Source organism: Hypanus sabinus, chromosome 7 (assembly GCF_030144855.1).
Source record: "Hypanus sabinus isolate sHypSab1 chromosome 7, sHypSab1.hap1, whole genome shotgun sequence".
In the NCBI taxonomy this organism is placed as follows: Eukaryota; Metazoa; Chordata; class Chondrichthyes; order Myliobatiformes; family Dasyatidae; genus Hypanus; species Hypanus sabinus.
Genome location: NC_082712.1, coordinates 152,094,313 through 152,118,453, shown reverse-complemented (window position 1 = coordinate 152,118,453; position 24,141 = coordinate 152,094,313). Strand labels below are relative to the sequence as shown.

At 41.7% G+C, this 24,141-nt stretch overlaps 1 protein-coding gene across 2 annotated transcripts in view; it reads left to right on the top strand.

Moving 5' to 3' along the window:
- Window positions 1-24,141, top strand: part of lrrc4ca (leucine rich repeat containing 4C, genome duplicate a) — a 1,033,148-nt gene that overhangs the window by 1,609 nt on the left and 1,007,398 nt on the right. The gene's annotated exons all lie outside the window — the stretch shown is intronic.

Genomic DNA, 24,141 nt, shown 5'->3' with positions numbered 1-24,141 from the left:
TAATTATATTCCTGTTATTTTAATGTCGCCATGCAGTTTTCTTCCTTAAAGATAGTGTTTTATACATCTATTAACTGCTACAATTTAATCTGTGCCCATCACAGTGCTAGCTAGATCCAATATGTGAATAAATACTCATCACCACTTCGTTCTTGTGCCATCAGGTTACTACAGCTTGTGAGTTTTGTGTTGTGATCTGACGTAACGGTTCCTGTTAGATTCTGGTAAATTAAAGTGGAATCCATTTAATGTTAATTGTGGAAAAAATAGATTAACATGGGGTTGATGGTGTAAAATCTGCATTACTACTTTTTCTGATAATGCTGTGCATGCATATTCAAGCTTAAATTTTATTCTGCGTGTGGTATGTGTAGTTTGAAAAAAAGAAATATCACTGTTTCTTTGAAGAATCAACGAGGATAATAATAATGTTCAAACTGGGGGGAAAAAAAAAAGTTATTTTGATTTTCAAGCAACACACAAAAAATGCTGCAGGACCTCAGCAGGCCAGGCAGCATCTATGGGGAGAAAATGTATGGTCGACATTTCGGGCCGGATTTATGATTTTTCACCGCAATGTTTGATTCAATGTGTCATGTATTGTTTAGCTGTATATCAGTTAATGTCAGTGACTATTGTTACTGTGGTGAACTATGTGCCTGTCGGGACACGCCCCTGCTGACTGCTCCTGTGGCTCCTCCCACAGGCCCCTGTATAAAGGAGATCTGCGGCCTGAAGATCGGCCTCAGTCTCCAAGACATTGTATGATAGACTCTCACTCCTGGTTCCTTCTTCCAGTCAATAAAAGCCGATATCTCGCCTACGTCTCAGTGTGAGTTATTGATGGTGCATCAGTTACACTTCAGGTCTTTCATGTGTGACACTTGTGAATATTTTATTGTGACTTCGGCAAATCTTTCTTCCTGAATTGATTTCTGCCCATTTTTCACTCAATTTAAAACTTGAGTACAGTATGTGATATGTGAAAGTTTACATTGTGAATGCATTTTATCTCACTATTATTTCCTGATTATAAAAATTGTTTATAAAATTCAGTAAAGCATTAGGTAAGACAATTAAGAAACGTATTGTCCAATTTCAGTTAAAGCACTATTCAGAAGTGTTAAATTATTTTCTTCAAGCAGTTATTTAGGTACATAACTTTTATCTCTGAAACAGTATACTGTCGTGAGCACTGTCCATTGGAATGAGAGTGGTGAGGTGTCAGGCCCTAAAAATAAGGCCTGTTTGGTCCCAAGCAGTTGCATGAGCACTCAACCTGAAAGGATAATGTTTTCCACTGAATCCTTCACTTCCTTTCTATCACCAGGTAGCATTTTTGCTCTTCTGGAATATAGCAGTTCAAATTGAAAATGCCGATACGGTGGTAAGAGAATATTATCAACATTTGATTTATGCGTCGTTTACCATTTTTCCAGCAAGTGTCAGCAGGTTAATAATTAACAGTGCAATGCTATAGAGTTGCACAAATGCAAATACATCAGGATATGTTAAACACATGACTAGCATGGTGAGTTTTGAATCCTAATAAATGTGATTGTGTCAATCCAAGCAGCAGTAAAGTACCTCTAAGCTGTGATGATGCAGCATCAAGCCCATCGTCAGAATTACAAGCAAGAAACCAAGATAACACATGATTGGTGCATTACAAAACTACTATGTCCTTATACCCCCCAGCTCTACCCACTTTATACTTATGACTGTGAGGCTTACACAGCTCTATGCCATATTTAAGCTTGATGATACCGTCACTGTTGGCTGAATTAAAGGTGGAGACAAATCAGCATGTAAGAGGGAGATTGAAAACTTGGTTGAATGTTGCAACAACAATAACCTCTCTCTCAATGTCAGCAAAACTGAAGAGCTAACTATTGTCTACAGGAGGAGGAAACCAGAGGTCCCTGAGCCACCCCCCATTAGGGGATCAGAGGCAGAGAGGGTCATTTTAGAGGATCTGTCCTGGGTCCAGCATATAAGGGACATTACAAAGGAGGCATGGCAGTTTGACAAACTTCTACAGATGCAAGCTGGAGAGTATACTGACTGGTTGCATCATGGTGTGGTATGGAAACATCAATGTCTTTGAACATAAAAACCTGCAAAAAGTAGCTGATACAGCCTAGTCCATCAGCGAGTAAAGCCCTCACCACCACTGAGCATATCTGCAAGGAGTGCCTTTGCAGGAAAGCAGCATCAATTATTAAGGAACCCGACCACCCAGATCATGCTGTCTTCTCACTGCTGCCACGAGGAAGAAACTCCAGGAGCCTCAGGACCCACACCACCAGGATCAGGAACAGTTACTACCTCTCAATAATCAGGCTTTTGAACCAGAGGGGCTAATTTCACATCCTCACTCACCCCAACACTGAAATTTTCACAACCCATGATTCACTTTTAAGGACCCTTCATCTCACGTTCTTGATATTTATTGCTTAGTTATTATTTTGTTTTCTATAACTATTTGTTTTTGTTCTGTTTTGTATTTATAGTTTTTTTGGCTTTTGCACATCAGTTGTGTGCCTGTCTTATTGTATACAGTTTTTTTTGTATTTACTATAAATGCCTACAAGAAAATGAATCTCGGGGTCGTATATCGTGACATATATGTACATTGAAAATTTACTTTGAATTTAAGCAGCTTGTAACACTTCATGTGAACAAATTGTCTACATTTTAAACACACATTGTAGATTTTAAATTCTTGTTTTAATTCAATCTTAGAATTGCAAAAAAAAAACTTTTATATAAAAAAAAATCCCCTGAGATTTGTCCTGAAAGCACAGTAATGACAGTATCTGAACAGTTCAGGTCTTCAGAGTAATTCAACTTTGTTTTCAGTTAGCACTGGCTGCATTTTTCATTTATTGAGATGTTAAATATTATGTTATTAAATTTATATGAAGCAAGCATATGAATTTAACCTTTTTTGATTGATGTTATTTGATACTTGATTTGTTTCAAGTTACTTAATTCCATCTCCCTATGACTTCATCTATAATTGCACACTTTAGATCAAAAGTGGGAAAATGTATTGAGTATGGAAGAGCTGTTGTGATAGTGCTAAGGATCTGTAAATGTTACTTTAACACTTGTCTGTTTCATGCCAGCTTAATAGAGTCATAGAAAAGTGCAGCATGGAAATAAGCCTTTCAGCCTGTCTAGTCTGCTTAGTCCCATTGACCTGGACCTGTACCTTAGTCCTCCATACCCCTCCCATTCATGTACCTATCCAAGTTTCCAGTAACCATTGAAATTGACTCTGCATCCACTACTTGCTCCAGCAGCTCGTTCCACACTCTCACCATCATGAGTGAAATTGCTCCTTGTTTTCCCCCTTAAATTTTTCATCTTTCACCCTTACCCCAATCTCAGTGGGGAAAATCCTATTTGCATTTACCCAATCTACACCCCTTGTAATTTTGTATACATTAATCAAATTTTCCCTCTTTCTCCTATGCTCTAGGGAATAAAGTCCTAACCTATTCAACCTTTGCTTGTAACTCAGGCCCTCAAGTCCTGACAATATCCTTATGAATTTTCTCTGCACTCTTTCAATCTTATTGATATCTTTCCTGTGGGTAGGTGACCAAAACTGCACACAATACTCCAAACTGGGCCTCCAACAACATTTTGTACAACTTAACATTCAACTCCTGTACTTAGTACTTTGATTTATGAAGGCCAGGTTTCTTTGTGACCCCATGGTCAAAAGACTCTCAGTTAACTGAATTTGGTTAATTTTCATCCAGAATTCAAAATAAAAAAATAATTTGAGGTACAGTTACATTGAATGCATTCATCTACTGAGTTTAAGCAATCTTATTGTTTTCTATTTGAAGTTGAAGACAGAGCATGTCTTTATGTTATGATGAATGGGATGTTAGGGTATTATATTTAATTTTTAAGTGCATCGATATTTCTGAAGTTAATACTTACAGTTTCTAAATGCTATTGTAGAAATAGTTGCATTTTTATTTAATAATTTGGTCTTGGATTATGAAAGCAGATGCAGAATATGAACCAAGTAGTAAAATTAAATTGTTTTATCATAAACATATGCACGTGTATGTAAATATATTTGCAGATACACAGACACTGCATATTATTCAGTTTTAGTATCAGAAGCCTGTAAGTAAACTAATCTTCAGTCTTTGATACTAAGCAGCAGCTTGTGTGGAAAATTTCTAACCCAGCTGTATGCAAATTGTGCTGGACTGGGCTTAAGTTCATAGCTCCAGTATACGTATAATACTACAATTTGAAGAAAAGGGAATGGATTGTACATCTTGGTGTGTTATCCAATTATTTGTACAGTTAAGTAAAATAATTGAATGTATGATGTATGTCAGGGTAAATTAATCTGAATATTCATGAGTTTACTGGTTTTGTAGCTAATCAGCATCAACTAAGTGAAACCAAGTATCATTAGAATTTTATAACTAATAATTTAATCAAATTTATTTTTAATTTTCTCATTAATGCATGCTAGTAGGAATTCCTGTTCGTACTCCATTTACAGTGGAATGACAGAAGATCAGGTGGATTGCCACCAGTATGTCCTTGGCTTCAGAACTGCCAGTAGGCTGAATATTTTAGTCAAGCAATTTCTAATTGCAGCATCTGGGACATAAAAACAACGTCCAGCAGCGGTTGCAGAAAGCCCTGTTGAGGGGGTAGAATACTGCACACCTGTTGCAGATGTGAATCATAATGTGATGCAGATTGTGGAACAGAAATGTGTACCGCATGCATGGTTTTTTCAAACGCTGAAATTTAACTATATGTGTACCAAGCCTATTTTGAAACATGTATAAATTATTCATGTATAGTACAGTTGGAAGGATAACCCAGGTATTGCAAAGTAGTTTTTGACAATCCAAAATCAATTCAGTCATGAGCTCCATTAATAGTTTTATTTTCTCAATTGGACGATTTGTTGGTTGTGAACTTTACAATAGAAAAAGTATACTCCTATTTCTCCCTGAAACCCTTTTGTTTCTCCAGCTGTGGTCCAAGGACACCTGCCCTCTTTAGGTCTCTTATGACTTGGCAAAGGAGATTTGATAAGATGAGCCAGAATCTTATTTCCCTTATGACTCTCAAGATAGAATTTTCCTCTTTTTTTTTGTCTAGTGTTGATGCTCCACCTAGTGGAAAACAGACAGAAATCATTAATTGAGGGATCAAGACTAAGTGACAAAGTTTTGAGCTTGGAGTTAGAGTGCAATGCAACTGGTTGAAATAGTTGTCTGATTTTGAAGATTTTGTCCTTAAAAGCCCAATTGCCAGAAATCCAAGAAATTGGTATGTAACTTAATATTCTAATTTAGCAAAACTTGCTAATTCATCTACTCATTGTATGATGTGGTTTCATAAACAATATCTGTTTTTAAAAAAATTATGCCCAGAAATTGTGGTCCTTCTGATGTTGAAATGTCAGTAATTGCTGTCAATTTTGATGTTGCATCATCTGCAGCAGGTTCTTGGCAATACAAATGCAGTTAAATGTCAAAATATGAAAGATACTTCAGTGACCTCTTTGTCCACTGGGTTTGTTGATGTCTTTGTCATGTACAATCAGCACTGAACTGTTTCATGGTCTTAGTTTTATCTTTTCTAAAAAAAATAAAAAAAACAGGTGTTAATATTTTAAGGATGACTAGGTTAACCTTGATCAGATTTAACTGTATTTTCCGTGTTGTACCCATTGGATTATAGTGTTTAATTGTTATTGTCTTTGCAGATTTAACAATTTATGCCTGATAGTATTTTTATAACTACCTGTATACATGTAACTGTTCAGTATGTTTCCAACTGATCACTGTATGTGTATGCAATTGTTCAGTGTGTCCCCTAGTGTTACAGTTCTTTGTATTACTCTTAAAAGCTCAAGAAGCTTCAAGTGTTGCATTATTTGAATAGGGGCTATCTGATTGGTTGACCCTTGCCTGCAAATTGAATGGAATGTTTCTTATCTATGGACTATAAGGAGGGACGGCCATATTGTTCCGCCATCTTTCCTTTTAGCCTTTAGACTCTCTGTTCTTAGTTTCTAGACTTCTGAATCTCTACATTTCTAGCTCTCTTTGTTCCATTAGTGCTTCTTAATAAAATGATAGTGAAGCAACACATTTTGCCTTCTGATTTCTGAATAGAATCTTGGTTTAAAAGCATCGGAATCCAACACAGCAAATTATAATTATTGCTGAACAATCTCTCTATTCTGGGGAAAAAAACAATAATATCGCAATTTTGAGGTTTCATTCCTGTAGAAGAATTTTTAAAAATTGTTTTAAATCATAAAGATTTTAATGTTTGTACTCTTCAGTTTCTCCCTTTAATCCCAAATTTGTCTCAATGTTTGTTTCATATTTTGTATAGCAACATAATGTTTTTTTTACCATCTGATTTGCTGCCTTTAGCTAAACAGATTGAACAAAAGACTGTGATCAGAAAGAATAGTGTAAATCTCAGACCATGCTTCCAAATAAAGTCTCAAATTAAAAGTAATGTGGGATTGGAAGAAAGCTCTTCTCTGAAGGAGAATGATGTGGCAACCCTGTTTGTAGTCCAGTGTTGTTCATCACTGCTTGTCATAAAATACAAGTAGAAATTAAATATTTTTGAATCGTGTTGAGATGTTTTCCACTGCATGGGTTTGGGTCCTACTTGAGTTATTATATGTATCCTAACAGGTTTTGCTTAGGCTTGTTTTGTATTGGAATTTACAGAATGCATATCACAAATAAAATTGGAATTTGCAAGTTAAGCTCCTCTTGCCTTATTCTTAGTTTCTTTTTAAAAACTGTTAAGGATAAGGGGCTGCCATGGTAGTGTAGCACAATGCTATTACAGCTCAGGGTTTGTAGTTCAGTTCCAGCACTTTTTGTAAGGAATTTGTACATCCTCACTGTGAAAGCGTAGGTTTCTTCCAGATGCTCCAGTTTCTTCCCACAGTCCAAAGATGTACCAGTTAGTAGGTTAATTTCTCATTGTTAGTTGTCCTGTGATTAGGTTAGGGTTAAATGGGTACGTTGCTGGGTAACGCAGCTCATTGGGCTGGAAGGCCTTTTTTTCTGCACTACATCTCTAAATTAAGGTAAAGCAAATTGAAGAGTTTTTGTTTCTGAAATGTTCGTGCTATACATTTTGTTGAGTGTGATCTTCTACACTTTCCTATCAGATTCTCCCTCCTCCAGCCCTTTATCTCTTTTCACCAGTCAACTTCCCAGCTCCCCTCCCTCTCCTGGTTTCACCTATTGTGGTGAACTACATATACCTGTCTGGACACGCCCCCTGCTGACTGCTCCTGTGGCTCCTCCCACAGACCGTGGCTCCTCCCACGGACCCCGGTATAAAGGCGATTGGGGCCTGAACCCGGCCTCTCAGTCTCCAGGATGTAGTATGGTGGTCACTCACTGCTTGTTCCTTCTTCCAGTCAATAAAAGCCAATATCTCACCTTCAGGTCTCAGAGGGTTATTGATGGTGCATCAATTTTATTGACTGGAGGTTTTAAAACATGGAAACCGTTTTACGTCTGGAAAGGTTGGATTTGGACCTCCAAGACCCTGAAGCAGCTCTTGCATTTGAACTCTGGCTTGCATGCTTCCAATCATACTTGGAGGAGTAACTGAACCCGCTGTTATGCACCGAATTCTCCTCTCGAGGGTCACTCCGAAAGTTTACTCACTTATCAGAGGTCTGCCGACCTACGAAGGGGCACTGGACGCCCTCAAAAGACAGTACCTGCGGCCGGTGAACACTGTCTACGCAACACATTGTTTTGCTACGTGACGGCAGCTGCCTGCAGAATTGAGCGCCGAGTTTCTCCGAGCCCTACAGACACTCCTGCGGACTTGCGACTGCAAAACACTCACGGCGGAACAGCATACGGAGCTCTTGGTACGAGATGCCTTTGTTACAGGGATCAGGTCAGTGTATGTGCACCAGTGGCTGCTGGAAAATGCCGATCTAACCTTACGCTTGGCGATCGAGACGGCCGACACACTGGAGGCTGCTCTGCACAACGCTGATGCTGTCCAGCCGCGCGATTCCCCGCCGGTTCCGTGGACACCTCAGACTCCGCCTCCGCCGGTTCCCGTGAGCGAATTCGCCAACGCTGCTGCCAGTCACGATTCCATGAACTCCCCGAACCCAACCACAGCTGCTGCCAGCCACAAGCCCGTGCAGTGTTACTTCTGAGGACTCGATAAACACCCCCGAAAATGCTGCCCGGCCCGAGAAGTGACCTGTTCCAGCTGCAGGAAGAAGGGCCATTTTGCCAAGATCTGTAAGTCTAAACCACAAGCGGGGTCGGGCAGCGCTGCGTGTGAGGCATGGGGTCCACCATCTTGCCTGCCCGCCATCTTGCATGCTCGGATGGGGGCGGCCACCTTTGTCGGCGCCACATGCCCCGTCCCCTACCCACTGATGCTTACTGGGCACCAAGGCGACAGTTCAACTCTGGCCACCGTAACCCTCAACCAAAGTGCCCCATATCAGCTTGCAAGGTCAATGATGGACATCCTGGTGGAGGGGCACAGGACTAGCTGCCTGTTTGACACGGGCAGCACTGAGAGTTTTATTGACCCGGACACAGTGCAACGCTGCGGACTCGTGATACAGCCGGTAAGCCAGAGGGTCACCATGGCTTCTGGGTCACATTCCACAGACATCCGGGTGGGTTGTGTAGCGACATTGGTGGTGCAGGGCACAGAATATCAGAACTTTGCTCTACTGGTCATGCCTCAACTGTGCTATTGGGGCTGGACTTCCAGAGCCACCTCGAAAGTGTGACTATGGCATATGATGGGCCCCTCCCACCATTCACTGTCAGGAATCCTCAGTTTTGTGGGACTTCGTCATATACACCGCTACTAACTACACACATACACCGAACCACACATCCCACCCAGCACCATGCCGACAGTTGCGCTACTGACACCACTTATAGCCTCTCTACCCTCAAGATCCCTCCCCCACCGCTGTTCGCCAACCTGACCCCCGACTGTAAACCTGTGGCAACTAAAAGCAGGAGGTACAGCGCGGGGGACAGGGCCTTCATTCAGTCAGAGGTGCAGCGGCTGCTCAGGGAGGGGATCATTGAGCCAAGCACAAGCCCTTGGAGGGCCCAGGTGGTTGTTATTTGGACCGGACAGAAAAATAGGATGGTCGTGGACTATAGTCAAACCATCAATAGGTTCACGCAGCTTGACGCGTACCCCCTATCCTGCATCGCGGATATGGTCAACCAGATAGCTCAGTACAAGGTGTACTCGACCATAGATCTGAAATCTGCTTATCACCATCTCCCCATCTGCCCAGAGGACCGCCCCTACACCGCCTTCGAGGCAGGCAGCAGGCTCCATCACTTCCTGCGCGTCCCATTTGGTGTTACAAATGATGTCTCGGTCTTCCAGAGGGAAATGGACCGGATGGTGGACCAGTGCCAACTGAAGGCCACATTTCCCTATCTGGATAACATCACCATCTGTGGTCATGACAGGCCGGATCACGACGCCAACCTCCAATGATTTTTCCAAGCGGCCAAAGCCCTGAACCTTACTTATAATAGAGACAAGTGTGTGTTTGGAACCACCCGACTCGCTATCCTCGGGTATGTTGTGGAAAACAGGGTCATTGGCCCTGATCCCGACTGTATGCGCCCCCTGTTAGAACTCCCTCTTCCCACCACTCTCAAAGCCCTCAGATGGTGCCTGGGCTTCTTTTCCTATTACGCCCAATGGGTCCCCCATTACACAGACAAGGCCCGCCCCCCGGTCAAGTCTACCACTTTTCCCCTCTCTGCCGAGGCCTGCGTGGCCTTCAGCTGCATTAAAGGGGACATTGCCAAAGCAACGATGCATGCGGTGGACGAGACCATTCCCTTCTAAGTAGAGAGTGACGCCTCCGATTTTGTGCTGGCTGCTACCCTCAATCAGGCAGGCAGGCCAGTAGCATTCTTTTCTCGTACCCTTCAAGGCCCTGAAATTCGGCACTCCACGGTGGAGAAAGAAGCCCAGGCCATAGTGGAAGCTATTAGGCACTGGAGGCACTATCTCGCTGGCAATAGGTTCACCTTGCTGACCGACCAGCACTCAGTTGCGTTCATGTTCAGCAACCAACAGCGGGGCAAAATCAAAAATGATAAAATTTTGCAGTGGAGAATAGAAGGCTCCACCTACAACTATGATATCCTGTACCGGCCTGGAAGGCTCAATGATCCCCCTGATGCCCTATCCCGGGGAGTGTGTGCTAGCGCACAGCTCAACCAGCTATATGCCCTCCATGCGCATCTTTGCCATCCGGGGGTCACCCGATTTTACCATTTTGTGAAAGCCCGGAACCTGCCGAACTCCCTTGAGGACATCAGGACGATGACCAGGGACCGCCAAGTCTGCGCTGAGTGCAAACCGCACTTCTACCGTCCTGAAAAGGCGCAACCTATCAAGGCCACCCACCCCTTTGAGCGACTGAGCGTTGACTTTAAGGGCCCCCTTCCCTCCACCGACCGCAAAGTCTACTTTCTCAATATTATCGATGAGTACTCGAGGTTTCCCTTTGCCATCCCCTGACCCGACACCACTGCCACGTCCGTCATAAAAGCCCTGCGCCAGCTCTTCACTCTGTTCGGATATCCCTGCTATCTCCACAGTGATAGAGGGTCCTCCTTTATGAGTGACGAGCTGTGCCAGGGGCTAGGGGCATTGCTACTAGTCGGACCACAAGTTATAATCCCCAGGGAAATGGACAGGTGGAGAGGGAGAATGCCACAGTGTGGAAGGCCACACTTTTAGCCCTTAAGTCAAAAGGGTTGCCGGTCTCTCGATGGCAGGAGGTCCTCCCTGAGGCACTCCACTCTATCCGCTCCCTGTTATGTATGTCCAACAATGCCACCCCTCACGAGCGCCTATTCTCTTTTCCCAGGAAGTCTGTCACTGGGATCACCCTATCAGCTTGGCTGACATCCCCAGGGCCAGTGCTGCTCCGGAAACATGTGAGGAGCAATAAATACTCCCCACTGGTTGAGAGGGTTCACCTTCTACATGCGAACCCTCAGTATGCCTACGTGGTCTTACCTGATGGGCGGGAGGACACGGTCTTCGTCCGCGTCCTGGCGCCTGTAGGAGCAGCAGACCACTACCCTGAACTCTCTCCGGTAACTATGAACCCTGTACCTGAGGTGACACCATGCACAGCGAGCCCTACACAGACTCCTCATGACACTCCTATACCGGGCGTCTTGTATGCGCATATACCAGGCGCCTCACACACATGTGAGGGATCACTGACACCTAGTGGGCCAACACCTCCAGTTAGGCCGGAACCAGCACAACCACCGTCTCTGGTGCAATCACCACCGGCACCTGTGCAATCACAGCCGGTGCTACGTAGATCGCAGCGACAGATTTGATCACCTGATAGACTTAACCTGTAAACGTACTTGTAAGAAACTTCGCCACACGGGGACTCTCTTTTAAAACAAAGGGGGGGTGAATGTAGTGAACTACATATACCTGTCTGGACACACCCCCTGCTGACTGCTTCTGTGGCTCCTCCCACAGACCCCTGTATAAAGGCGATTGAGGCCTGAGCCCGGCCCTCATTCTCCAGGATGTAGCATGGTGGTCAACCACTGCTTGTTCTTTCTTCCAGTCAATAAAAGCCGATATCTCACCTTCAGGTCTCAGAGTGAGTTATTGATGGTGCATCACCTGCCACCTTGTGCATCTTCCTCCCCTCTTCCCCCTTGCTCTGACATCTTTTTTTCCAGTCCTGATGAAGGGTCTCAGCCCAAAACATTGACTGTTTATTCATTTCTTTAGAGGCTGCCTGATCTGCTGAATTTCTCTAGCAGTCTGTGTGGTTTGTTTTGGATTTCCAGCATCTGTAGATTCTCTCCTGTTTGTGACTGAATTTAGTAAGTTTTACCTCCTTTTAGTAACTAATTCCATGTAACCAGTGAAGTAGGAAAGCCTGTCATTTCATTGTGGCTGTCTGTGGCTGTATTCAACCTGTCCACAAAGAGCTGCATGGTTGTTAAATTTTATTGCAAAGGTAGTTAACTTTGAAAAGATTATTCCATTTATTGATAGGTTTTCATAACACTTGATAGTGCATGTAGAACACTTTGGGGGAAAAAATATGAAGAAAAGCCAGATAATTTGGTATATTTCAGTTTGATATAATTAAGAAACTCCCCTTTAACCTATAGATTATTGATGATAGGAAACTTGTATATGCTGAAATAGATATCTGTTAATTTTCAAAAAGTTAAGCAGTTTTAATTTTAATGGAGTGTGTTCAGCAAACAAATTCGTTATCAGCAGGAGATAACTAAAAGGTCAAACGAAGAGTGAGGGCTTAGTATTCCAGGTTTTTATTCCTGGTTTTACGAAAGTTCGCTCTACGCCACTTTGCTTTTACAAAAGACCTACAACATTACCTGTTTTCACTAACCAAAAGAAATCTGAAGAGGATTTTCACTTATGAGAAAAGGTGCCCGATTTAAACTTGTGTTTACCCCGAGAGAGATAACCATAACTGTGAAGTCTTGCCCGGGCAGGTGTGTGCACGTGCATGTACATGCGCATGTGTGTATGTGCTGAATTTTGTTTTTTCCTCTACAAATTGGTTTTGGCTGAATCTCCCCGATTCTGGTAAGTGAAATAAACACTGTACATACATTATTTCTACTTTATCTAGGCTGTGTATTTATCATATTCCTGCTTTTACTATATGTTCATGTTACTTTAGGTTTTATGTGCTATTCGGTAGGATTTGGTAGGTTATTTTTTGGGTCCGGGAACGCTCAAAAAAAAATTTTCCATACAAGTTAATAGCAATTTCTTATTCGCTTTACGCCATTTCGGCTTACGAAAGGTTTCATAGGAACACTGTACTTTCAGATAGTGGGGGAAACCTGTCCTGTTAATGAAGAAGAAACACAGCTATGAATGAGAATAGTACTAGACTTTGATTATTGCCCTCCTCTACCTTAAATTAAAACTGTACAATAAAATACTAACTGAATTTTGTTTATCATAACCATCTCCTGAAAATTTCTAATGCCTGGGAGATATTATTCATAATCCATTATTCTTATGTCAGCATGTCTAATACTGGCATAAAATGTAATCAAAACATTTGTGGGACTGAAGTGAAGATATAATTGTTCTTACAGAAGATCTGAAAGATCTTGAATAGCAATTTTTATAATCGCAGGGCATGATAGAATGCTTTACATTATGTGTTACCATTAGGTAGGAGTCTCTGTGTTCATGTTGCAAAAACCTCCACAGTGATGCAGTAATCTTCTGATAATCCAATGATTGAAGATTAGCTAGAAAACAAAACACCAGGTCTAATTGGTTTGTTCTTCAAAGTAGTGCCATGAGATTTTGTGACTTAACCTGTTGGGGTCGGAATTGGTTTGACATTTCACCAAATCATAGGACTTCTGATACTGCAGGTTTGCCTCATTTCTGTGTTGCAGTGCCAGTCTCTATTTTGTACTCAAAAACCCTGTCATGCTCTGTCTGAGTCAGAGGCAGGACAACTGCAAATGAGGTCGAATGAGTGACTTTCTAATGGAAAACAAAATAACCTGTGAGTTCATGGTTGACATGTAAATACAGGAACAGTCAAAGGTTTTCAAAAAATGATTTCTCTGAGCTCTCCCTAGAGCCTATATTTAGATGCAGAAAGCTTACAAAAAAAGAGATAATTATGCAGAGTTAGTTAAATTTATGTTTCCACATTAGGAACGGAGTGGTATATTTTAGTCTTAAAAAACTTTCTAATTTCTTGGCAAAGAAATGGTTTGTACCCAACTGATGAAGGTCTGGCTATCAAATTTAGAAGCTGTCAGCAAAGTAACCGAAAGATGATAGATTTCAGCAGCTCCTTTAACTGCCTTAACATTTAAACAATATACGATCTAGGTCTGCTATCAGTGGTAGGTGAAAATCTGTACTCTGGAAGAAATTGGTGTTCAATTGAAACTTCATTTCGGTGTTGAAGAGAAGGATATTTGGAAGAGATATTGTCAGACGTGTTTAGCTGGAAATTTTATCTGGATGTCAGTAAGAATATAAGATGGGAATTGAAGGAGGAGTAAGTGAATTCTATTAAGCATTTGCTATTTCCTTCAATGGGCCAATGTCAGTATACATCAGTAGAATCTTCAAGTGGAGCTCCACCTCAAATTCAGTTGACTTGAAAAGCGATAAACTATACAAATAAAATTATAATGGTGCAACAGGGATGAATTTCCTGTTGACGGTTCCAACAAAGCTACTTCTGTTAAATGTCATATTCAAGAGAGGTGATCCATAGGATTGTCTGTTTGCCTTTTAACCAAAACATCATAAAGAAAACTTCAGGAAAAGTGGGGACCTTTCTGAAAGCAGCATTTATGAGAAATTCAGCATTATATATTGCATGCTATTTTTCAACAAGTTAACCAGTCAGAAAATCATTGAGCATAAATTTTAAATTTCTGTTGTCTATTTCAATTTTGGGAGACTAGACCAAGGTTGGTAAGCTTCCTTGCTGTGATACTATGACTCAACACATTTTCCATCTGCTCTTTGATTATGAAGTAAGGGCACTTCATTCATGACTTTCTAAAATGTATCTTGATTGATTAAATGAATTGTCTGACTTTGTGATTTTATAAAAATGGTGTAATTTTTACTGTAGTGATGATACATCCTGTTGTGATTTCAATTATATTCAGTTATGTTCCTCTGCAGGCAGGCCAGTAGTTGTGGTGTAACTTTTCTCTGGGGGTGAGAGAACTATAATGGATATTGGTGCTTTCCTTCATTCCAATGATAGCCTGTCTCTTTCAGAAAATTCAGTGGAAACCCGGAAGAGTGGTGTTCCAGAGGAAGTGCTTAATGAAGATGTTGCTTGGAAGCACATGAGATCACAGATGCTGAAAAATGTGGAGCAACATAAAAAGTGTTAGAAGAATTCAGCAAGTCAGGTAGCATCCATGGAGGGAGATGAACAGTTGATGTGATGAAGGATCTCAACTTGAGATGTCATTTGGCCATTCTCCTCCATAAATGCGACCTTAACCCTGGAATTGCTCCAGCTCATTTTGTGTCATTGTCTTACTGCTCACTATGCCACTGGCATTTGGTGGTGTTTAGGGCTTCCTTCATGATGTCCGTAGCTTCTTTTTGGTTTTTACTGCTGTCAGTCACGCAAGTCCTGGGTGGAGACTCAGGAATAGTATTGCACTCAGATGTGGGAGGATTCTTCATTGCTGTTTCCCTAACAATTTTGTTTTACCAGTCATGTTGTTAGCCCTGAGCTGAACCCCTGAACCTGGAGGACCAGTGGATCACCCTTAATCTGGCCTCTACCCTTTGACCTTTTTTTGCATGAGTGACCCTACCAAAATCCAAAGCATAAAGCCCTGACTCCACCTGGCATAGCTCTCCAGATCGTTGAGGCTCTCAAGTCTGCAATCCACGGCAAGGTTGTGGTTCTCTTGGAGGATTGGGTTGCTGCAGATGTTGTTTAACTTTGCCATGGTCGATCCTAGGATGGCTGTGAAAGGAGAAGGGTTGTGCATGGGGTGAGTAATCCCATCCCGTTTTTTTTTAAGTTAAAAAAAAACAAAAAAATCCAGAGTTACAGGAACACAAACAGAAGCTCCAAAGACCTGATCTCTGGGAGAGGAAGGAACTTCTGTTAGAAGATATATGAAGTTGTGTGGGGAAATCAGAAGCCTCAGGGCAGAAGTACCTTGGGACCAGGTCGGAGGATTCTAGTATACTGCAGTTGATGGTCTATAAGCGCTTCTTTGTGAAAATGATTGCTTAAGTATTCAATTTATTTACTGTTTTAGGCCCCAGTCAAGGTGCAGATTGACAACCAGAGGAGTGACATGCAAATTGATAATTCCATGGCACGTTTGGTGATTTCAGAGTCTTACTAATGGTTATCATTGACAGAGAGCACCAATTTTAAAGCATACTATAGTGAATTTTCACAGGCATTTGGATGAACATAATGCATAGTGTAATACGCCAGACAGCCAAAAACAGCTAGCTGTCACTTTTAGAAAACAATGGCAATGCGCCAATTTCATTGTGGAAGGACTGGCTGAAATGAGCTAAGTTGGAAGTATATATCAGTATATTGAAGATTCAGTCAACACTGTCCCATAGCTAGAAAGCTATAACCACACATATTTAGGGACTTGTTTTTACTGCTTATGACAAAGATCTTGTGCAATCCCAACTCTTTATTATAAAAATGAAATTCCAAAGTATAAATTTTCTTGTTATTTCAAATTGCTGGTGAAATTACATTTGTTGCTAGGCTATTGATGAGTGACTATTTTTCGCATTGAAACATTTGACATTTCTTAACGGGAAAAGCCACCATCTCTTTCTCACTCCAGAGATGTTGTTTGAGTTGCTAAGAATTATTTCTTGTTTTTTGTTTCAAATTCCGATCGTGGAATTAGTTTTTGCCACACAGTCATAAATGACGGGCATTATAATAACAACTGATTGAATTTGAATCGGTAGCATATTTTGGGTTCACTTTTACAGTCTTGGACTTCCCTGTACTAGACGTACCAGTCCAGTATCAACTGTATATTATCATCACATACATGGGGATACAGTTGGGAAAACTTTTGTTTGCATGCCATTTAGACAAATCTTTCCATGTATACTGCAAGTATATTAAATTAGTCACTCACACACACTCACACACACACACCCCCCCCACCACACTCACACACACTCACACACACACACCCCCCCACCACACACACACACCCCCCACCACACACACACACCCCCCACCACACACACACACCCCCCACCACACACACACACCCCCACCACACACACACACACACACCCCCACCACACACACACACACACACCCCCCCACCACACACACACACACCCCCCCCACCACACTCACACACCCCCCACCACACACACACACACCCCCCCACCACACACACACCCCCCCACCACACACACACCCCACCACACACACACACCCCCCCACCACACACACACACATCCCCCCACCACACACACATCCCCCCACCACACACACACACACCCACCACACACACACACCCCCACCACACACACACACCCCCACCACACACACACACCCCCACCACACACACACACCCCCACCACACACACACACCCCCCCCACCACACACACCCCCCCCACCACACACACACCCCCCCACCACACACACACCCCCCCACCACACACACCCCCCCACCACACACACCCCCCCACCACACACACCCCCACCACACACACACACCCCCACCACACACACACACACCCCCACCACACACACACACACCCCCACCACACACACACACACCCCCACCACACACACACACACACCCCCACCACACACACACACCCCCACCACACACACACACACACCCCCACCACACACACACACACCCCCACCACACACACACACACCCCCACCACACACACACACACCCCCACCACACACACACACACCCCCACCACACACACACACACACACACACACACACACACACCAGGTCGGACAGCATCTGTCAAAGTGAATATATAGTCAATGTTTCTGGCTGAGACCCTTCTTCAGAATGCCTCGGCCTGAAAAATTGACTGTTTATTCATTTCCGTAGATGCTGCCTGACCTGCTGAGTTCCTCTAGCATTTTGTGTGTGTGTGTTACCCTGGATTTCCAGCATCTGCAGAATCTGCTATGAAGAAGAATAGACAACACAAGTAAACAAAGTTAAAGGGCCCCAACGAAGTAGATTACAAGATCAAGAGTTCATTTTTATTGTACAAGAGGTCCATTGGAGAGTTTTGCAACAGTAGGGTAGAACCTGTACTTAGTCCACAAATGAGACATTGGAGCAGAATTAGACTACTCAGCCCATCAAATGGTCTTGATCCTGGTGGCATATCTTCTCAATCTTTTTTGTGTCTTTTGTCAGCTGGGTTTGGGGGTAGGGTAGAATGACTGGGATGGGAAGGGTCTTTAATAATGTTGGGCACTTTCCTGAGGTGAAAAGTGTAGAGTACCAGAGCAATATAGCACGGATACAAGCCCTTTGGCCCAGCAAGCCCATGCTGACCTCAGGCATGCCATAGAAAAGCACCAAACATCCAATACAAGGATGATTTTTTTTAAAAGAAATTATTTTCTCACCAATTGCATTATCAGTTTTGGTCTTTTTCCTAAACTTGTTGCTTTCAGCAATTCCCAGTGGTTTCAGTTCAAGTAGTCTTTTGGTGTCTGCAACTCATCTTTCTTGTGTGATACTGAAGTATCTGACAACTTGCTTATTGTTACGCTTTTGGCCAAATATCTTTCTGCAGTTTTACATCTTCGCACTTGATGTAGTTGGTACTCCTAATATCACTTTTCCGACCTTAATGATATTATTCTACGTGAAGAGTATGTATCTTATTAACATACAAGAAACAGAAGTGGGTGTAAACCAATTAATTCCCTAAACAAAAGAGGAATTTAGTGCAATCCTTGATGAGTGACCAACATTTCTACCTGAGATAAGAGGAAGGTGAGTTGGCGACTATGTTTCTTGAAGTACCGTTTGCATCTTCATTGTTCCAGCCTCTAAAATTGTACTGCGATATCTTTCTCCATAGTCCTTGTTGAAATCCTATTGGAATGCTTAGACTGCATGACACCAGCCTGCAGAGCACTCTAAATGCACCATGTGCACACTGGTGACAAAATTGGGCACTTAAAGCATTGGCAAGTAAAACTAGTTATTGTTGTTACAGGGAAAGAAAAGTAGTGTTATTATGTCAAAGTACAGTGATCTGAAGTATTACCTCTTTTCCTTTTGTCTCCTCTCACAGACACTATCCTTTAATATTTCAGGTTTTGGACATCTGTAGGACATTTTCCACTCTGTACCTAACCATTTACTCACCTCTTACAACTTCCATTATCTTGCACCCAGGGACCATATTAGTGATCTCATTAAGGATCTTTACCATTCATCCTTGATGGAAAAACTCACCATATCCAACCTCTCACTTTATCAAACACCCACTACTAGTTATCCTTCACTCACACATTCTTTTTAAGAGTATCATAAGTGTCTGAAATACTCTGAAGATTGATGGTAGATTTCCAGAAGTAGTAGAGGAAAGTATAAAACTTCCTGTTACAGGAGCTGTTAATCTCTAAATGAAATTGGCAGTGAAAAAAAATTGCATTGAAAATGTTTAATGAGCTGTGAGAAATATGGAGAAATTGTTTAAATCAGTTGCAGTCCAAATGCTATTGAATTTTTTTCTATATTGTGATAAATGTTTATAATTCTGATGACAATATATTTGTAGGAATATCAACCATCTTTTACCCCAATACCCAGTCAAGGTCCATGAAGCTCTAAGATAGCAGAATGATGTATTATATTAAGCCAAGAATGAGATAACTTCTCAGTAATTCTAAAAGCCACCCACATTGGAGATTAGCAAGGGTTAGAATGAATGCTGTTATTTTGTACTCTCAGTGAAATGAATACAATATGTACTGAGCCTGATCTTCACAGGAACGGGACCAATCCAATGCTGTTGGAAATTGGACAGAAGTGATGACTATGGATGTTGAAAAAACAATGGGTGGTTTAATGTATATCTGAGAAGTGGGGCTTCGGAGTCCTAAATTTAGAAATGCTGTAATGTGTAACTGAAAAAAAATAAATCATGATGTGGGTCTTCAGAGATTGCCGGAAATGGGAATTAAGCTATCATGAGATACCAAAGACGTCCATAGCAAGGCATTATTTGGTTGGTGAGAAAGGGCAGGTGGGTGGCTGTTGTAAGGAATGGAGCAGAAGATTAGGACATAAATGGGAACTGTGGTGGTATTATGTAGCTTGCAACATTGGTAGTGGAAATGGAGGATAGGGAACTATTTTGGTGGGTAAAAACAGTTTTTCCCTAATTACCTGATTGATTTGGTGCAGTTAATAGGGACCAACATATTATGTCACATGGAGTGTGGGGCAATTAGAAATGCTCAACTCTTAAGGATAATACAGATAAAAGACTTGATAGAATGCAAGAGTTTAAATATATCATCAATTTTACTTTTAAATGTGCTGGGCTAAATTGGACAGTAAATTGTCTCACTAATGCAACTGCTAGAGGTACAAGCAGTAAAGTGGCTTTTAGCTAATGAAAGTTCTGTGGCAACATTTTCCATTATACTGACAGAGCTATGTACTTCTGTATGGTTCTGAAAAAATGCTGCAGATCCATCTGCAGGTAATGATGGTTATGTACGGTTACACTATCTAGTTGCCATTTACTCTCTGGTCCATCTCCTAGAAACTCTGCTGCACAGTGGCTATATAAAGCTCAACTAGTGTCTACTCTATTGCATTGGAATCTAATGTGGAGAATTTGAAGTAACACACTGAAACAGGAACATGGAAAATGGTAGTAAAAGTTACACAGTTAAAGAAGCAAAACCTGATCCTAACTGCTACTCCTACGTAAATTAGTTACTCTCATCCTAGAATTTCCCTTTATTTATTTATCTGTTTATATATATTTATTTAGTGATTGATTGAGATACAGCACAAAATAGGCCCTTTGACCCATGCCACCCAGCAATCCCCCAATTTTATCCTAGCCTAATCACGGGAGAATTTACAATGGGGAAAAAAATAAGCTACCAACTGGGATGTCTTTGGTCTGTGGGAGGAAACCGGAGCACTCAGAGGAAACCACACAGTCATGGGGAGAGGGTACAAACAACCTTACAGGCAGTGGCAGAGGTTGAAACTGGGTCGCTGGTATTGTAAAGCTTTGTGCTAACATGGCAGTACCATGTTACACCCTTTCTTCTACCTTTACTGATGAAAGGTAACTTGTTTTCTCTTTTTCCCAGTATGTATCAGAGCAACAGATAAGAAAAGTTAGAATTTTCCTTTTCCACAGATGTTGCCTGACCTCCTGAGTGATTTTTTTGTTTCTGATTTTTTTTTTTACAGCATGCAAAACATGTTTTTACTGTTACCAAAAATACTTTATCACCAAAGCACCTCAAAGGGTCCACAATTTACACATGATGTGCTACACATGTGACTTTGGAAATGGAAATAAATATGATTTCTAGTTAAGAATGCAATGCTCCTGTATGAATCTGCTTTAAATACAAAAACGGCTCTGGATCCAGGTATTTCTAGTCACAGCACATACTTTGGTCTGATATCTTATTTGTTTAATACACCTGTGTGATGGTGACTGCTTCCTAAAGAAATGCATATTTCAGAAGAAATATCATCCAACTACTCTCAATTTTGGTTTAGTGTACATTTATGAAATTAATAAGTGGGTTATCTTTGTAAACAAATTGCAGATTTATGCTTTGGTCTGCAATTTGTACAATTCTTTGACTAATCACACAAAGTGCCTGAAAGTGTTTGTACGATTACATTCAAAATGCTGGAGGATCTCAGACGGCCAGGCAGCATCTAGGGAAAAAGAGTACAGTTGAAGTTTCGGGCAGAGACCCTTCAGCAGGATTTCCAGCATCTAGAGATTTTGACATTGTGCGATTACATTTGTTGGATGTTTGTTTGATTCTTAAAAAATGTCTGCTTTTGGTGTTAACTTACATTTGAATTAGCTTCCAGAAGCACAATAGCACAATAGAGGACAGAAATTGCTGTATTGCTTTTAAGAAAACAGAGGTAAAGAAAAAGATCTCCATCCCCATCATTGATTTTATGGCTTTGGTAGTAATTCTAAATTAATTGGAGAAACTATTATTAAAGTTTGTGTGTGTGTGTGAGATAACATGGATAGTTAGTGCTTCAGCTATGAAAGCTCTTCATCACTTATTGCTTCCTTTAGATTCCTATCACCTTCACACTTCCCTGTAATGGCTGTGCCAAAATGTAGGGTTAATGTTTTTTCTCTTGCTTGTTGTTCATGCATTTGATACAGTAGACTGCCAAGCTCTCTGGTAGTCTATCAAGACATGGCTGCCTTGACAAGTACTTGGGAATACTGAGGTTACTGGATGATGGCATGTCAGCCACAGTATTCAGCAATAGTGGGGCTGAATCAGAACCCTTCACTATCAAGACAGGAGTCAAACAGGACTGTATCATTGTGGCCTCCCTATTTGCCATCTTTATTGCTACCATTCTTTATCTCATTGGGTCAGACCTGCCACAGGGAATCTCAGTCATAGACATCAGACTTTTCAACCTTAACAAGGTCAGCACCATCCCTAGTGATGAACTTCAGTATGTAGATAGTAATGGCATTGCTGCACACTCTGAAGATGACCTCCAGTGTATCCTTGAATACCTTTGCCAAGGCAGATAGAACACTGCCTTGAATATAAAAAAGACACAAGTCCTCTATCAGCCACTGCCCAACCAGCCATTTACCTAGCCCTCCCTAAAAGTTGACGATATCATCCTTAAAAGCCTTGGCAGCATTGTCAAAAGCAGATGTTGACTTGGAGATCAACCAGCACTTGAGCAGTGCTAGTGAAGCCTATACAAGATTAAGGAAAGTAGTCTATAAAGACTGTGACCTACAGGTCCAAACAAAACGTTTGTCTATAGAGCAGTTGTTCTTTCGACATTGAGGTATGGAGTGGAATCATGGACCATCTACAGCAGGCACCTCAAAGCCCTGGCGTGATAGCATTAAAGACCCTTTCAAAGGATTTTGAGGATCATCTGGAAGGATAGACACAGAGTACTGGAGGAGGCCAGCATGAACAGCATCTCCATGAGAAAGCAACAGCTACTCCATGGTAATTCACCCGGATGCTTAACTCACATTTCCATAGACAGATCCTTTACTCTGAGTTCAGGGAAGGTCAAGGAGTCCCTGGTGGACAAGTGAAACACTTCAAAGATAACATTGGAATCACCCTGAAGAAGTTCAACGTTACATCCAAAATCCGGGAAGATATTGCACTCAATAGATGGACCAAGAGGAAATCTGATCAGGAGAGTGCCACATGAAAGCAATCTTCACTGTGCCACAGAGGAAAAAAAAGCTCCTGATGCAAAAGGAGAGACCAAGCAAGCAAAAGACCCAACCACGGATCACAGCCACCATTTCCTCTTGCCCACAATGTACTAGTATTTGTGGATCTTAGATCGGCCTCTAGAGCTACCTGGGCACCCACCAATAGACAACCTGTTAGGAGAATATCGTACTCAATTTGTGTCATTGCACTGCTACCTGCCCATAGCTTTTAGACTTTTGAAATGTCAGTTTCACTGTGGTACCAGTACATCTCAGACTGTTTGTATTCTGCCCAGTGAGACACTTGTGGCCATGAATATAAGCTGCCAAGCATTATAATATTTGTCACTGATTGCATATTTGAAAGTCTGTCTCTTGGTGTCTCATTGATTTCGACTCATCCATGACTTGATGGATGAAAATCAAAAAAACAACTGTAGCTGCACAGAATCTGAAGTGGCACCAGTAGCTGCTGGAACCCTCACTGGGTCAGGCAGCATCTGTGAGGAAAAACTGCTTGTTCTTTATGATGAGGACTCTTAGCTGAGTATTTCTATGGCAACATGGAGCAAGGGTATCCGCCTGGTTCAGGAATGGTTTTGTTGAGTTGTATTGCTCTATTGAGCTTACGGCATGTCTTGCTGGATACTCTACACTTCTGTTATGGCAGACATCTAATGATGAATCACTCTGATTGTGTGAGAGAGGTCAAAGCTTTTGTTGCTACCCCTTGATCTTTTAAAATAGTTACCTTCAGACTTTTTAACTCTGAAACTGCAAGTCACCTTAAGTGCCCGTAAAGAAGATTTTTTTTATTGAACATTCATTAATTATGAATTTCTGATCTATCTTTGTACAGTGGATAAAAAGCATAATTAAGTATAAGTGCTGAACTGAAGATCTCATATTGAATATGATCTTTGCTATCGTCATGCATGATTACATTGTGTGACAGTGCTTCTCAGTAAAGAAAGAAGCATAAAATCAGTTAACCTAGAAAGTGTTTACCATTGTTGCTTGTCTGAAGGTTTTATACCACTGCAACATGACTTCTTGACCTTTAC